The 14,968-nt window shown below is 39.1% G+C and overlaps 1 protein-coding gene across 3 annotated transcripts in view; it reads right to left on the bottom strand.

Moving 5' to 3' along the window:
- The window catches only part of pdgfrb (platelet-derived growth factor receptor, beta polypeptide), a 125,882-nt gene extending 111,435 nt beyond the window's left edge, over positions 1–14,447 (bottom strand). The window contains exons 1-2 of one of the 3 annotated variants that reach the window (XM_057849678.1): positions 14,274–14,447; positions 6,744–7,017 (exon numbers count right to left, since the gene is read on the bottom strand). The gene's annotated coding sequence lies outside the window, so the exon portion shown is untranslated. Of the gene's footprint in view, positions 1–6,743; positions 7,287–14,134; positions 14,201–14,273 lie in introns of those variants that run through there. The other 2 variants (XM_057849679.1, XM_057849677.1) reach the window with 2 other exon arrangements.
- Between the last annotated feature and the right edge of the window lie 521 nt (positions 14,448–14,968).

Genomic DNA, 14,968 nt, shown 5'->3' with positions numbered 1-14,968 from the left:
CCTTTAATGTCAGACATTTACACCCAAGGTGCAGAAAGCAACACTACAATTGATATTTCTAGCTGTAAGACCGCTCAACTGCACAAAATAACTACACACACACTCAGTGTTCATACTCTATTAATGTAAGACAGAAAAACAGCGGTCACAGGGTAAAAAAGTATAAATAGTCATCAAATATCTAAAAATTAAATGCGGAAAATCACTGGTGTTGCTAGGGTCTCTTGGGCAACAAGCAAGATACCCACTCTCGCCGTGCATACCTCTGTGAAGTTGCCCCCCATCAGATGCAAATTTATATAAAAATGATGTCAATCGTTTGTGTTTGTTTGTGCTGTAAAAAGTTTCGTTTGTGCTGCTATCGTTTTGAAGATATTTGGAATTCTTTTATTGGTTAATCTGAGGTCAACCAGCCCCCCATTTTGATTGAAAATGGCTAAAAATGGTGTCAATCGTTAATGCTTCCTTTGTGCTGTAAAAAGTTTCGTGTGTGCTGCTATCGTTTTTGAGATATTGAGAAATAATTTTAAGTGATGATGTCGCGCAGCTCCCCCATTTATTGCAAAATGGACCTGAAATGGTGCCATTCGATTGTGCTACATTTGTGTTTGTGCTGTAGAAAATTTTATATCTGCTACTATTGTTTTATAGATATGGAGACATTTCAAGTGAAGACGTCACTCCCAGCTTTTCCATATCCAGCTCCCCCGGCTGACGGAGCGTACAAATTCTCTCAATAACAGAGGGGTGTCCGCACAAGTAGCGCAAACGAGCCATAAACAAATGGCAACCCTTTGGGTCCATTTTGCAGTAAATGGGGGGGTTTGAAATATTAACTTCGAGTGATAATGGAAGGCAAAATGGACCCGAAGGGGTGCCATTTGTTTATGCCTCGTTTGCACTACTTGATTAGACACCCCTCAGTTATTGATAGTTGGAACGCTCCGTAAGCCGTGACGGAGGGGCTGCGATTGACGTCATCCCTCGAAATAAATATCTCAAAATCTCAAAAACGATAGCAGCACAAATGAAACTTTTTACAGCACAAAGGAAGCGTTAACGATGGACAGCATTTTTAGCCATTTTGAGTCAAAATGGGGGGCTGCTTGACCTCAGATCAACCTATAAAAGAATTGTAAATATCTTCAAAACAATAGCAGCACAAAGCAAAACTTTTTACAGCACAAACAAGCACAAACAATTGACATTTTTATATGAATTTCAGTTTGATGGGGCGCCAACTTCACAAAGGTGCCGTGCATGCTGCACAAATTGGGTTTTTGTTCACATAACAATTAACTCCACGATAAATAAGTAAGGCCACATCAAAAGAAATATAAAGTTGGCAGACAATATATAAAACATTTTAATAGAAAAACATTTAATAGTCTAAATAAATAACATCAACTAAAATAAATTTACATAACGTACTTGATATTACACACCTAAGATTTTTAACAAAATACCCTGGTCCAATGACAGCATCAAGGGGTAACTTGCCCTTGATGCTGTAGCGTGGAGCCCACGAGGGGTCTTCACGACTGTGGTGTCATTTCAAATGGCCAATTATTGTCGTTTCTGTTGAGTACATTTTGGCAGCCCTTGGAGGCCCCTTTATTGACTGGGGCCCCAAGCAACTGCCTACATTGCCTGTCCACGATTTGCTGAAAATCAAATATAGGTAGTCCCCCGGGTTACGTTAAGAGTTCCGTTCCTGCGCTGGCGATTTAACCCCTCTCTCACTCGGCTGTGCTCTTCCTCATGTGTGCTCGTGCGCTCTTCTTCGTGTGCACAAAAACGTTCTTCTTTGTGTGTAAATGTGCTCTTACTCGTGTGTGGAAGTACTACCTGCTCTATGCTTTTTGCGCCAAAATAAAAGCATGCATCACAAAACAAAAGCCGATATTATTAAAAAAAAAAAAAAACAAACAAACAAACAAAAAAAAAACGACCGGAGACAAAATGGCGAAGCCACATAAAACGGGTACGTCTGTATTTTAAAAATATTTTTTTTTCATTTATTAAAAGAAAAAACGGATCTAAACAAAAAGGGTGAGGGGGGAGTAAGGGTTTATTTACTTACTTGTTTTGTTGCACCATATGCGGAGATTAAGAGGGGCCAAAAAGAACACTGCCAAAATGATGCTAATTGTACAATAGAGCCACAGCCAGGCATACCATATTCAATGGAGGATGTCCTTGGCCAAAAGCATAAGTGTCCTATGCAGCCTGATTTAGAGTTCCCCTAAAAAATGATGGGAAACAAAAAAACGCTCATTTTCAATGTATGATTATAAATATTCCAGGCTGGAATATGCATTCAAAAAGGATGCAGTCTCCTGTTTGCCTGCCGCCATTTTCAAACCCTCCGCGGTGAGGATTCATTTCGCATGTGTGTGAGTGACTGGAAAACCTTTGCATCAAATTGGATATCTCTGCGGAACGCAAAATCAGCATCCACTTCTCCACAGAAAAACACGCGCGCGAGCAGGGTTTAGCTACTAACTGAGCATATACGTATCTTGAAAGTTAGTTTTATTGCTGACACCGCGTTTCGGGGTCATCAACTGCGGCGGTCACAACAATCAAACAATTGATGAAACTTTCAAGGACAGTTCATTGTAGACTGCACAGATTCAAGACACACTCCCAGATGTAGCAAAGTAAACCCACAGCCTCTTCCATGTTCCACAGTAGGGACAGTGTACATTTCTACCACAACTGTGCCTTTGACAACTTACACCTATGATACGATTAGAAATATCTTGCACAACATTGCAATAATTTCCCTTTTTGTTTTTTTCCACAACTTTGTATTTTATTATTTACTGCCGTAATTGGTGGATTGTTTTAACGTTTTAGCAAAAAGATATTAATCAGGATTAATATGTATAGCGTGAACCCTGGCCCAAAGGCTTGTTGTCAATAACAAAACACGAATAGAAACCTTTTGTACTGTAATGTGATTGTAAGTGCTCCGAGATGGAAGCGGTGGACTACTTACGTCTAACAGAAGCGCTTCCTTTTACTTCAAAAGTTCTTACGCAAGATGTTACTCGACGGGCACCAAAGATATTGTTTTGAATTTAATTTTGAATTATTGTTATGATTTTTCACACAATATGACATCTCAAGTGATGTCATTGATGTAGGGCTGCAGCTATCGATTATAGTAGTCGATTAATCGATGAACCAGTGAGTTCGAATAATCGAGTAATTGGATGAGGAACATAAAAAATTAAAATACCTGAGCTGAGTCTCAAACGGTAAAATAAATAAATAAATAAATGAGGATCTAAGTACAACAAAAGAACAACTGGCTAACTTGTATAGCAAAAGTCCGCTAGCTTAAATGCTAAAAATGCTAACTTTTTTTTTTCTTTTTTTTTTTTTACAATGCTCTTAGCAAATAGTCTAAACGTATATTTCCACAAAAACGGCTAGATATACCTATAAACTAAATTATAAATGCATTAAAAAACATTACCTCAAACAAAAACAAATTTTGGTCTTAACAGAGAGCAGCTGGATTCAGCCATGTGAAATGAGTTATGTCATATTCACGGTTGCCACTAGAGGGCAGTGTATCCACCCTAAAAAATTAAACTAAATGCAAACACTTTCAAAACAAACAACTACAACACCACTTTAATTAAACGAGTACTCGAAGCAGCAAAATTTAATTTGAATCTTTTTTCCTAATCAAATTACTCTAGTTAATCGATTAATCGTTGCAGCACCAATACTTACTAAGTGCAATATGCAATATTTAATGCCTCACTGTCAACTTCTGCAACTTGTATTTACACATATTATGTGTGCAATTCTTATTTACGTGCAATATTAAAGTGCAATATTCAATGCCTTCACTGTCAACTGCCGCTACTTCAATTATTTGCACTGCCTGAACATAGGACTTACCTGATAGATATCTTATAATTATTTAGATTTTATACATTATTCTTGCAAGCCACTTTCGAGTTTTCTTTTTTACTTGTCCTGTACTGTAAAGGGAGATGCTCCACAATTTCGTTGTACAACCGTATAATGACAATAAAGGCTATTCTATTCTATTCTATTCTATTCTATTCTATTCTATTCTATTCTATTCTATTCTATTCTATTCTATTCTATTCTATTCTATTCTATTCTATTCTATTCTATTGATAGTTTGACCTGCAAAGCTTTACATAACTTATAGCCTATCACTTCATTTCTAAATGGTACGACATCCACAACATTTCAGATTTTGTATTGTGATATATAACCATGGAAAATAAAAGTATGATATGCATGGAATTTTCTAACAGCTACTAAAAAATACCAGAAACAAAAATATCCAAAGAGTTGTCTGCAATCAACAGACAGAGATCATCCAAAGGAAATTCCAAACTGGCGAGGGGGAGCGAGTAGGCGCATGCCAGCATGATGAATCCTCAATGTCGTTTACAGAAAAAAACTAGAGGGGAAAAAAAAGGTCCTCATGATGCACAAGATAGATGGGACGCTTCCTGACTCGGTCACACTTAGCACGCTGTCTTCAGGTGCAAAACATCTGTCAGATCACAGGCACGTGTGTTCCAGGCATTGAAACAGCTCCCATTTCTAAGGTCGTAAAAGCTTCCTCTGAGATAAACACATGATGTTATCAAAGATAGCTGCTAAATACCAGGTTGGGTTTGACCACCATTTCTTTTCTTTTAGCTCCAATACTCTTTCTGTTTGGCTCATTACTGAGGAAAACCATCAATGAACAAAACGGTGAGGATTGTGGGTTCACTCGGGGCGACCAAGGAGTGTTTGCGCAAACAAACGCTTTGGAGGAGAGGCACAAAAGTGACGAGCATACAAACATCTTGTGCAATGATGCCAGTGTTGTACGACCGCAGGATGCCGTGTGAAACGTGTTCTCCCAACGAGAAAACAAATATTGTGAAAGTGGTGCGAAAAGGGGACGTCTATGCAAAGAGATGCGAGTTGATGTTTGAACAGGTTGCGTTGTAAGCCTCTGCTGTGAGCACATTCACAATACAACCCCTAGCAAAAAGTATTGAATCACCAGTCTGGGACGAACACTCACTCAGACATTTTATCATGTAAAACAAACTCAGATAAAATAATGAATTAGTTCAAAAGTGCAACTCTTTAGCATTCAGAAACACTAAAAGAAATGAATAAAAAACATTGTGGTGGTCAATAAATGTTACTTTTATAGAACAAGTGCAGGGGAATATATATGGAATCACTCCATTCTGAGGAAAAAATATGGAATCATGAGAAACAAACAAAGAAATAACAAAACACATCTCTTGTATTTAGTAGCACCACCTCTGGCTTTTATGACAGCTTGCAGTCTCTGAGGCATGGAATTGATGAGAATATTTCATTAATTTGGTGCACACTCTCTTTGATTGCAGTTGCCAGATCATCCTTGCAGGTCTGAGCCTTGCTGTGGACCATCTTTTTCTATTTCCACCACAGGTTTTCAATAGGGTTGAGATCTGGGCTATTTGCAGGCCATGACATTGACTGGATGAGTCTTTCTCCAAGGAAAACTAACAGTTTTAGCTCTGTGGCATGATGCATTGTCATCTTGGAAAATGACACAAATTTTTTAATTGAAGGGGTAAGAAAAGTGTCTAAAATTTCAATGTAACCGCTGCAAACATTGCACAAAAGTTCCAGCATCATCACCTTGTCAAGAGTCAAGAATCTGCATTGGACAAGGAGTCAAGAGTCAAGAATCCGCATCGGAAAAGGTGATGATGCTGGAACGTTTGTTTGGTGCTGTTCCAGTGAGATTTACAAAGATGACTGCCTGAAGAAAACATCAAAATTCCCTCAGTCCTTGATGATAGGGGACTGCATGTCAGGAAAAGGCACTGGGGAGATAGCTGTGGTTAAATCTTCAATAAATGCACAAGTTTACATTAAAATTTTAGCCAGCTTTTTATCCCTTCAATTCAAAATATGTTTGTCATTTTCCAAGATGACAATGCATTATGCCACAGATTGAAAACTGTAAAAGCATTCCTTGGAGAAAGACTCATTCAGTCAATGTCATGGACTTCAAATAGCCCAGATCTCAACCCTATTGAAAACCTGTGGTGGAAATTGAAAAAAAATGGTCCACAGCAAGGCTCCGACCTGCAAGGATAATCTGGCACCTGCAATCAAAGAGAGTTGGCACCAAATTGATGAAGAACACTCATCATGTCCATGCCTCAGAGACTGCAAGCTGTCATAAAAGCCAGAGGTGGTGCTACTAAATACTAGAGATGTGTTTTGATTGTTATTTCTTTGTTTGTTTCTCATGATTCCATATTTTTTTCCTCAGGATGGAGTGATTCCATATATATTCCCCTCCACTTGTTCTATAAAAGTAACATTTACTGACCACCACAATGTTTTTTTTTATTCATTTCTTTTAGTGTTTCTGAATGCTAAAGATTTGCACTTTTGAACAAATTCATTATTTTTTTTTAAAGCTTTTTATCTGAGTTTGCTCTACATGATAAAATGTCTGAGTGAGTGCTCGTCCGAGACTGGTGATTCCATACTTTTTGCTAGGGGTAACAACAAATACCACAAGTGGCAATGACAGTGCTAGCCAGCAATGGAGAGAAAGTTCTGACTCTGACTCAAGTTTGCCTAAAGTCAAAACCATTGGTAAGGTGTCACTTACAGTAAGAGACATGATACACCTTTTCAAACAAGCATGACAGTGGCATACATGTACTTACCAAATACAGATGAGTCTCTGCTTTTCCTCGCTCTGTATCCAGATGTGGTCTCCTTGTTCTCCTCCTGCTCTTGAAATAGGAGGAGAGACTTCCAGCTACTCTTCTCAAATGTGACTGCTGATTCAGATGTGGGGATGTTTCAGATGTTCAGAGTCCGAAGGGGCTGGGAGGTTAATCCCCGCTGTCCTGGGAGTCTCCTAGAGGATGGATGCCTCTGAAGCGGGCTGTTTAGATAGTCAAATCACAGCAACATGGGTGGGGGTGCTCCTCTCCGCTGTCACAAAGAGTAAAAAAGAAGAAAAAAAGTTCTCAATGGAGATAGACACGTACAACCTTTTTCCCAGACTCTTTCACACGAGAGGGGAGAGTGTCAGTGGTCCGGACCTGCTGGAGCTAGAAGAAGCAGGGGAGGAGGAGGAGGGAGGTTGCTGCGATGGGGGGAGTGGAGTTAAGAGCAAGAGAGGGAAGTTTCAAAAGTAAAAGAAGCAGATTAAGAGAGAGAGAGCTACAAAAAAATACAGACTGGATTCTGTGCAACTGTCAGTGGCCATTTGTTTAGAATGACAAGAAGCTGGAGGTGAAGTTAGACAGTCTCAGTTGGCAACAACAATCTGGACCGCATCAAGCCTTCCATAAAACAACAAACACAATGAAAAGAAGGGGGGGCGGTGAGAGAAAGAGGTCGAGGCAGGGAGCGGGGGAGAAAAAGGGTTTGGCAGAGTTTGTGGTGGCCTGCTTGGGAAACAAACATGGATGTCTCAGTTTCACAGGAAAATAGCCTCTTCCAATTTCAAAACAACACAGTGTTCAAAACAGGTGTCTTTTCCAAGTCGGTGAATGGAAATAAGTGAACTTAATAAATCCTAAGTTGAGGAATTGTAAATAATCAAGACCAGTGTTAAATATGCAGTGGTATGAAAACGTATCTGAACCTTTTGGAATTTCTCTCATTTCTGCATAAAATCACCATCAAATGTGATCTGATCTTTGTCAAAATCACTCAGATGAAAATACAGTGTCTGCATTAACTAAAACCACCCAAGCATTTATAGGTTTTAATATTTTAATGAGGATAGCATGCAAACAATGACAGAAGGGGCAAAAATTAGTTAGTGAACCCTCTGCCTAAGGAGACTTAAAGAGAGGTTGAAACCCATTTTTACCAAACATTTTAAGTCAGGTGTGTGCCCAGTGCCCAGTAAAGCTGCCCTGCCCACTAAAAAACAGAAACCTGGTAAGAAATGTCTTGATGAGAAGCATTGTCTGATGTGCATCATGACTCGGTCAAAAGAGCTGTCTGACGACCTGCGATCAAGGATTGTTAATTTGTACACAGCTGGGAAAGGATACAAAACCATCTCAAAAAGTCTGGATGTTCATCAGTCGACAGTCAGAGAAGTTGTCTATAAATTAAGAGAGTTTGGCACTGTTGCTTCTCTCCAGAGGAGTGGCCGTCCACCAAACATGATGCCAAACGTTCAGCGCAGAATGCACAGAGAGGTAAAAAAGAACCCTAGAGTGTTGTCTGCTAAAGACTTACAGAAATCACTGCCACGGTCCAATATCTCTGTGCACACATGAACTATATGTAAAACTATGGCCAACAATGGTGTTGATGGTAGGACTCAAAGGAGGAAGCCAATGCTGTTGCAAAAAAAAAAAAAAAAAAAAAAAAAAAACGTTGTTCATTCTATGTTCGCAAAAAGGCAATTGGACACTCAACAGAAGTTTTAGAAAAATATTTTGTGGACTGATGAAACCAAAGTTTAATTTCTTTGGAGTAACAGACAACTTCATGTGTGGAGGAAAAATGGAACAGCTCCCCAACACCAACAAATGCTCCAAAACACAGAAGTAAATCAACTTCAGAAATACCAAAGGGGGGTGGGGGCACAAAATATTAAATGTGATGGTTCACTTACTTATTTTTCCCCCTTCTGTCATTGATTGCATACTATCCTCATTAACATATGAACAGTTATGATATTTAAAGGTTAAATTACATGCCATTTTTGAGGATTTTTCATCCAACACACATTGTCTGATGCATGATACACCTCTTAAAAGACAGCGGCAATCTGTAGACAGCTACGGCCTAGTTTTCATTTGGTGCATAGAAGCACAGCCATGTAGTAAGAAAGTCGCGACATGGCGGCCGTGGCGCAATTGGTAGCTGGAGTTGTCCTGGTACCGAAGAGTCAGCGGTTCAATTACGGGCTAAGTCTGCCTACTGTCAAAGTGCGCTTGGGCAAGGCACTTAACCCTAATTTGCCCCCGTGTGTGAATGTGTGTGTGAAAGGGTAAATGTGTGCTAACGTAAAGCGCTTTGGGCATGATAACCATGTAGATCACAGGTGTCAAACCGATTCCAGAAAGGGCCTAGTGGGTGCTGGATTTTGTTCCAACCGATAACGCGCAGAGAGTTTAACCAATGAACTTCCTGCTGAAACAAGCAGCACCTGACAAAGTTTAACTGATTACACATGTAAAAGATCTAATTGGTGAAAAGGTGTCCTCTTCATTGGTTGGAAAGCAAACCTGCACCCACTAGGCCCTTTCTGGAATCGGTTTGACACCTGTGATGTAGATAAATGTGGTATATACAGTGGGGCAAATAAGTATTTAGTCAACCACTAATTGTACAAGTTCTCCCACTTGAAAATATTAGAGAGGCCTGTAATTGGCAACATGGGTAAACCTCAACCATGAGAGACAGAATGTGAAAAAAAAAAAACAGAAATCACATTGTTTGATTTTTAAAGAATTTATTTGCAAATCATGGTGGAAAATAAGTATTTGGTCAATACCAAAAGTTCATCTCAATACTTTGTTATGTACCCTTTGTTGGCAATAACGAAGGCCAAACGTTTTCTGTAACTCTTCACAAGCTTTGCAAGCACTGTTGCTGGTATTTTGGCCCATTCCTCCATGTATATCTCCTCTAGAGCAGTGATGTTTTGGGGTTGTTGTTGGGCAACATAAACTTTCAACTCCCTCCTCAGATTTTCTATGGGGTTGAGATCTGAAGACTGGCTAGGCCACTCCAGGACCTTGAAATGCTTCTTACGAAGCCACTCCTTTTTTGCCATGGCTGTGTGTTTGGGATCATTGTCATGCTGAAACACCCAGCCACGTCTCATCTTCAATGCCCTTGCTGATGGAAGGAGATTTTAACTCAAAATATCTCGATACATGGCCGCATTGATTCTTTCCTTTACACAGATCAGTCGTCCTGGTCCCTTTGCAGAAAAACAGCCCCAATGCATGATGTTTCCACCCCCATGCTTCACAGTGGGTATGGTGTTCTTCGGGTGCGAGTCAGTATTCTTTCTCCTCCAAACACGAGAACCTATATTTCTATCAAAAAGTTCTATTTTGGCTTCATCCGACCATAACACATTTTCCCAGTCCTCTTCTGGATCATCCAAATGCTCTCTAGCGAACCGCAGACGGACCTGGACGTGTACTTTCTTCAGCAGGGGGACACGTCTGGCAGTGCAGGATTTGAGTCCCTGGCGGCGCATTGTGTTACTGATAGTAGCCTTTGTTACTGTGGTTCCAGCTCTCTGGTCATTCACTAGGTCCCCCCATGTGGTTCTGGGATTTTTGCTCACCGTTCTTGTTATCATTTTGACGCCACGGGGTGAGATCTTGCATGGAGCCCCAGATCGAGGGAGATTATCAGTGGTCTTGTATGTCTTCCATTTTCTAATAATTACTTCCACAGTTGATTTCTTTACACCAAGCGTTTTATCTATTTATCTTCCCAGCCTGGTGCAGGTCTAAAATTTTGTCCCTGTTGTCCTTCGACAGCTCTTTGGTCTTGGCCATAGTGGAGTTTGGAGTGTGACTGACTGAGATTGTGGACAGGTGTCGTTTATACCGATAATGAGTTAAAACAGGTGCCATTAATACAGGTAACGAGTGGAGCCTCGTTAGACCTCATTAGAAGAAGTTAGACCTCTTGACAGCCAGAAATCTTGCTTGGTTGTAGGTGACCAAATACTTATTTTCCACTCTAATTTGGAAATAAATTATTTAAAAATCAAACACTGTGATTTTCTGTTTTTTTTCCCACATTCTGTCTCTCATGGTTGAGGTTTACCCATGTTGACAATTACAGGCCTCTCTAATCTCTTCAAGTAGGAGAACTTGCACAATTGGTGGTTGACTAAATACTTATTTGCCCCACTGTAAGTACTGTCCATTTCCCATCACTCCAATAGGGATCAATTATACAATTTTTCTTCCAGGTAATATAGCCTCAAATAGTTCTAAACATGGCTTCGACGAGGGCGGACGCTAATCATTTGAATGGCTGGCTGTCAAGTAAGGTAAGTCAGGTAAGTTGATTAAAAAAAGACTACCGTAATTTTCTGACTAGAAGGCACACTTGACTATAAGCTGCCACCCACCAAATTTTAAACGAAAACGGCATTTGTTCATAGATAAGCCGCCCCAGACTATAAACCACAGCTGTTCTAACTGTATTATGGGATATTCACACTAAAAGATATTAACCGGTTATAGTTACCTGTATTTGACAGTGGTGTCATAAGACTGTCATAATTATGACATGACACTGTCGAGAGCATTAAGGAATGCTTATGACAGATCTCATTTAGTGTCATCTGGAAAGTTATGTAACTTTTCAGTGGATCTAAAAGATCCGAGCTGGATTTAGTGACTAAATTTGCTGGATGACACTTAATGACAGTGTCATTTCATACTTATGACGGTCTTATGACAGTCTTATGATAATGCTGTCAAATAAAGTGCTACCTATTAACCAAAGTAAATCAACAAATAAGCCGCACTTGACTGTAAGCTACAGGATTCAAAATGAGGGGGAAAAAATTTGAGGTTCATAGTCCGAAAATTATGGTACCTCTTTTGAATTTTCAACTGTCTGTATATTATCAAAGGTTGCTTTATGATGTATATGTTAAGCTTCATTTGTACGTGCATGGCGTAATTATATATAGATTTTAATCTTAATTTAGAGATTTTCTCTTACTTTTTAAGATGACTGCTAACTGGGAAGGTATAAATGGGATAAATTGATTATGTTACCATCTCTCTTAAATCGTCTCTTTCAGATATTCTTTGTGACGCATACGCTCATCTGTATTTGTGAGTATTGGTAGATGATTTCATGTGCTTGTGAGCTCAATTTTGTAAGCTTTGAAGGGATCAGCCTCATTGTAGAGTACCAAGTTAATTCATGACAACCTGTATTCTTTATACACACTATATTTAAGAGATGTGTATAGATTGAAAAGTGATGTCAAAAAATAATAAGCACAACATTAGAATAGAAAACTGATTTAATTTATATATGGCGGAAAACACAGATAAGGCTGAAAAAGCAGTTTCTGCTCTTGCACCCCTCTTAAATATAAACTGCTAGATTTTAAGGCAAAACTGTTGTGTTTGCTAGAACGGTATGTCTATATGCTGCCATAGCAGTTTCATGGTGCATTGTGCCCCCGGACTATTTTTCATTTGTCCCTTTTACCCTGGAGACCCCCGTTTACAGACACTCCGCAACCGCTTTTGTTTCAACCCAGCTATAAAAAGGTAAGTAATTATATTTATTATTCAAAATGTCTATCATTTTTAGCTTAGAATCATTAATTGATGTCTAATAGTATAATAAAAATGTATAACAATTAAAAAAAAAAAAACTTTATAAATTATTCAGTCACATATTTTAAATTTTTAAACAAATTATGTCGAAATGAAAAAAATAAGTGTCTGTAAAAAGGTCACGGATATCTACATCATAACTATCGCGTAATTGTATTTTTTTTTTTTTTTGTTAGTTACATTTTCCCTGATATTTTAGATGATAATAATCGATCCAAACGAAGAAAAATAAAAAAATAAAATGTTTAAAAGGGTAACATTTTTGAAAACGAAAATCTCAACCATGTGGTGGTCCTTGCCCACACTCCCCTCTGCTGGCTTTTATTGTTATAACACTTCCTGTTTTGATGTAAGACAGGGGTGTCCAAACTTATAGCAAAGGGGGCCAGATTTGGTGTGGTAAAAATGTGGGGGGCCGACCTTGGCTGACCTCCTTTACGTAGAACAATATATTTTAGAAAGCCATTCTGTGTGTCACATTTGCTTCATTTTTTTAAAAATTAATAATTTCAACAATCTCGCAACCAACCTTTGTGGTGCTCTCTTTCGACTCTTGGGCTCTTGCGAAATACAGCTACTGTGAAATTAAACCAGCTTCAAGTTGCTTCAATTTCCCGCTACGTATCTTCCCTGTAATCTTGTCGTATATGTCAGTGCGTCTTGTTTGGTAATATCGCCTCACATTGAACTCTTTAAAAACAGCGACTGTCTCTTTGCAAATGAGGCAGACACAGTTGCGTATTTTAGTGAAGTAATAGTCCAATCTCTACCTATGCTTGAAGCATTGGTTATCGCAGTTAACTTTTATATTTTTGTTGATTGTCGCCATTTTAGAAAATTGGGATTAAAGGGACACACGGGGTAATGTTGCTTAGAGTGCTGCTGCCTTTTAGTGGGTAAATAAGGAGCAGCATTTCATGTGTAAGCTACTTCATATGCTGGTAGCAGGACTGCTGACAGATTTATTAAGTCTGTGTGCGGGCCAGACTTTATTGATTTTATGACAGAGGCTGGGGGCCGGATGAAATTTGACCACGGGCCGCATTTGGCCCCCGGGCCTGACTTTGGACGTGTCTGATGTAAGATATCACTTCTAACTTGGCTCACCTGGGAGTGCACCTGCAGCTCATCAGTGATCTACACTGCTTATAAGGAGCGGCCTGGGCAGCAAGCAGGTGCCAGATGTTTCTGCCAGTCACCATTGGTACATCGGCCAACTAAGCCTTTAGTTTGTGACTCTTGTCTTTGAACGCTTAACTAATTCTGCTTTTTGCCATCAGGACACCCTCCTATCAAAGCCCTCGCTGCCACAGCCACAGCCAGTGACCATCCAATCCACCAGCCGCTCAACACCCTGCCCTTGTACAATAAATATCACTTCACACTTCATCTGTTTCCGGCTCGCATTTTGGTCCACATTAACTTTGCCTACCCTGCCCTAACAAACCACTCCTCCTAGTCTGTGACTTCCACATCACGACCCTTGTTATATTACTTGTTTCACCCATAAAAGTGACACAAAGTCCAGCTGTGGCCATTCACAGCTGTGTCATGAGTTTTTTAATTGAAACTAGGTAATTACACAATAATATACTCGTTATAATCATGGTGTCTTTAATGATGCTCGCTCATGCTTGCACCTCGAGTTACAGGAAAGCCACAAATAGACATACATTGCTGTCGAATGTTAGCGCGAGAATTATAGACACAGCAGGCTAACGGCCGATCGTGCTACCCATTACCTTTTCGATCCTTGTTGCCGTTTTAGCTGCTTATGATGGGATGATATCAATGTATTAGATACATGAGATGCTTAAATCATAAAGCCTAAGTCCTAGGCTTCAAGGCAAAATACAATAATAGATAGTGTTATGTACTTACATTTCAGTGTTCCCTTTATGCTTTTATTCTTAGTCAAAGCAGTACATTCTTCAATCGTAATTTTAAAAAATATTTTAAAAGCCCACTGCAAAAAATAAAATATAGTATTGTAATTTAACCCCTAAAATACCCCTGGAAACGTTTTTTCTTTGCACAAATTAAAATCAAGCCAAATCAAAATAATGTACGCAGTAAAGTTATCATTAACCTTACAGCTAACTTCCTGTTTAGCCATGTTTATTTACAAAATAAAACACAGGGCTAAATTAAATCTACATTTATTCACACACCAATTTCCTTCATTATTGTACGTCCACTCACATGTCTTAGTGCATGCATATTGATTATCAAAGACTTGAGTAGACAAAGGGCCATCATCTTGAAATGTTCATTATTATGGGTGTCCAAAACCTTTTTTTTAAAATGAGAAACAAAGAAAATCAAAAATGTTCTTCCCCCATAAAATACAATAAGCTTTCCAATGACGTATCACAGATGATAATAGGAGAAATCTTAATTTTGGTTTTCCGCCATATACTATACTAGAATATTTTATCTTTTTCTCTAAGATTTCCTCTTACTTTTTAAACTGACTGCTAACTGGGAACCCATAGCAAAAATTTGCTACTCATCTGTTGCTTAATCTCGTTTTGTGAGACGAATTTGATCGTCTCAAATTCATGTCATTCTCTGCT

The sequence above is a fragment of the Corythoichthys intestinalis genome, chromosome 11, assembly GCF_030265065.1.
Source record: "Corythoichthys intestinalis isolate RoL2023-P3 chromosome 11, ASM3026506v1, whole genome shotgun sequence".
Classification (NCBI taxonomy): Eukaryota; Metazoa; Chordata; class Actinopteri; order Syngnathiformes; family Syngnathidae; genus Corythoichthys; species Corythoichthys intestinalis.
The sequence above is the reverse complement of the archived record's forward strand: the minus strand, read 5'-3'. Positions and strand labels throughout refer to the sequence as shown.